Below are 2,909 nucleotides of genomic sequence, written 5' to 3' on the forward strand. Positions count from 1 at the left end.
TAAACAAACAAGCATTAATGAATAATGACAAGGCCATAGCGTTTCATATTTCAAGAACAGTGAAAATTCAAGTGAGTTTAGCAGCGCACTTTTAAAATCAGAAGGGAGTTACGGGAGTCAGTGGCAGAACAGAATATTGAAAACAGAAGGGCGAGTACAGCGGAGCATAGGCCTGCCTATTCGTTGTAGTAAAATKACACAATCATTCATCAATATGAAAATATATGATTCTTAAAGTTAGGCTGCAGCGCTGAACATGTAAAGTAGACTATTTCTACGTAAATATGTCATATTTATATTACCGAAGACTTGATCGCAGTAGTGTAGGGCCCTGGATTAATTTGACTTTCACTTTACGATCAGCGTCAGTGTTGCGAACTCATTTTCAGGGTAAATTGATAGAGGCAGGTTGATTTGTTGCAAAAAGACGTTGTGATGTCATTGCGTGATAACGTAAAACTGCGTCATTACGTAGAATACACAATATCTCGGAAAAAAATATGATTTGACATTTGTTCAGGTACAGACTTCCACTCTTTTCTGTACTTCTGGCTGTACGATGTTGAACGTTCTGTTCAAGATCAAACATTCGTGACCAACTATATTCATTGGGTTTGGCTCGTCGAACTTGTACTTCTGCTGCTGCAGTCAGCCAACAAGGATTTGCAATTTGTTGAAATTTCTGCAGGCCTGCTGCTGCCTGTGCACGAGCTGAGCGCCTTCTGTTGACRTCAGTCACAATGCACTTTTGCATTTAACAAAATTGCTAAATTGGCATCACTGATCAGCGTAACACGAAAGTTTTCAAAATAAAAGTTCAACATAATAACAAAACGCATCAACCTTTTTAATTCATGATATGAAAAATAAGTGCTATTTTTTCATATTTAAGTGACATTTGCAACATMTGGGTTTTAAAACATGTTCCATGGTCAAATAAATGCCCCCAGTGCAACTCACTGTATTTGAAATACATATTGGCTTAAAAGCAAACYATTCTAGGTGCTGAAGTAAAAATATYGYAGGGAATACTCAGTAGGGTCTGTAGAATGTATATTTAAGTGATAATGCCCGAGAAGCCGGTGTGGAGGATATTGGCACGGGACCGGACAAGTCGCGTGCTGGGGTCTGGACGTTAGGTATTTTTTAGACATGTGACCAGTGTGGTAATCCAATTAAGTGAAAATAATGATATAGCTGTGAAGCGTTCTTACAGATTTCCTGATTTTCACAACCTTAGAATTACACATGGAATGTTTTAATTACCCACCTAAGAACATACGGTTTCACCAAATAAACTGAGTTTTCATGTTTTTTTTGGAGTGGATTATCCTTTTAACTGTATAGTGAGTTATCGAGCCGTGCTCCAATTTGGTCAAAACTTAAATAAGTCATGCCGAACCAAGCAGGGTAAAATATGCATTATTTGTGTTATGTAAAATACCTACTAACATGTTCAGATGCATTAAACAGAAACCTTTACAATTTTATCTTGATGAATGATGTGATTTGTACTTTTACGACAAGTTAAGATGTTTTTCCCTTTCGTTACAATGTCTGTCTGCCTCTGAAGTGACTCCTGCTTCGATTTGTAAGGTGTGCTTCTAACATCACGCTTATCTTTTCACGTTATGAACATATTAAAATCAACTATGGTCTTGTCATTATTATATTATCTTGCTGTGTAACAGTATAACTTTTAGCGTGCGTTATTACCAGTCAAAAGGAAAGTAATGAATTCACGAGAGTTGCCGTGTGAGAGAGAAACGCCAGGGACTATAGAGTAGCAAACAACTTCTCTAAAAACAAGACGTAGTTCTCACTCGATTTAAAAGCTAGCCTTTTTCCTACCAGATTTGCTACGCTTATAGTACGCGCTTTCGTTTCCCAAGGGACACTTAATATGCCATCCAGGTCTTTTCATGTCCGCCGGGGCCTTGGCGATGCCGTGGGCCCCTCTTTCTCCGGTTTTTGACGCAATACAGGTTGGGCGCGTCTACTCTTTGCAGCTAGGGTCACGCGTCACTCCGCTACCTTAAGCTCGCCCATTTTCCCTCGTTTTCTTCTCGCCTCCGCCTTCTTTCCCTCTCCTTTTCCGCGCACCTGTGCTCCGGCGTCACCCGGACCACAACTCTCCGCCGTACACCTCCCCGTTCCCTTTTCGCCCCGCCGTGGGCGGTGACCCCGGCCTCTGCCTCCCGATTCGCACCACGTTTTCTCGACCATCCGAAGCGTCGTTCCTCTCTATGTTCCGACCACCTTTTTTTTTTGCTTTGTTTCCCCCTTCCTATGTAGCTATAGGGAGGACAAGAGCAGAGGACGGTTGGCTACACGTGACTGCCGGCTGTGCATTGGCTTTCTTAGTAGGGTTACCCCGCTCCTAAGCCCGTTTTTAAGTAACGTTAGTTCATTTGCTCTGCACCTAGCACGTACGTTGTTGCGTACCTTGCTCTGAAAGGGCGGGGCCTTTGTGGAGCGATGGGTAGGATGCGTTCGGCCGGCTACGCTGTTGATTGGTGTGCAGAGGGTCCTGGTTCCGGCCGGTACGTCGGGGCGAGGGGAACGCGTAAAAGTTATACTGTTACATTGAGTTGTTGACGCCGGACTGGGTTGCTGCAGAAAAAGGGGTGAGTGTAACGGATGTGAAAATGGAGCTAGTTAGGCACGGGTAAAGAACAGCTACTAGTGTTCAAAATTACAGTTACAGTCACCCATCAATCGGCTTCTGGAAACTAGATAGTGTGTTACAAGAACCCTATGGGGCTCACAAGGGCAGGTTGGGCTTTTGTTGGAAGCGTGGGTAAGACGCTTGGGGTAGAATGGTTGTCGGATGGTGTGTGGGGCCCTGGTTGCCCTGTATCGGGGCGCAGGGACGGTTAAAGATATACTGTCTACCTTTTCCTAGCTCT

The 2,909-nt window shown here is 43.5% G+C and overlaps 1 long non-coding RNA gene across 1 annotated transcript in view; it reads right to left on the reverse strand.

Moving 5' to 3' along the window:
* Positions 1-1,116, reverse strand: part of LOC139026155 (uncharacterized) — a 9,598-nt gene extending 8,482 nt beyond the window's left edge. Inside the window, exon 1 of the long non-coding RNA XR_011477868.1 lies at positions 303-1,116. This is a non-coding gene — a long non-coding RNA (uncharacterized lncRNA). The remainder of the gene's footprint in view (positions 1-302) is intronic.
* Positions 1,117-2,909: the final 1,793 nt, after the last annotated feature.

The sequence above is a fragment of the Salvelinus sp. IW2-2015 genome, unplaced genomic scaffold (genome assembly GCF_002910315.2).
Source record: "Salvelinus sp. IW2-2015 unplaced genomic scaffold, ASM291031v2 Un_scaffold4026, whole genome shotgun sequence".
Classification (NCBI taxonomy): Eukaryota; Metazoa; Chordata; class Actinopteri; order Salmoniformes; family Salmonidae; genus Salvelinus; species Salvelinus sp. IW2-2015.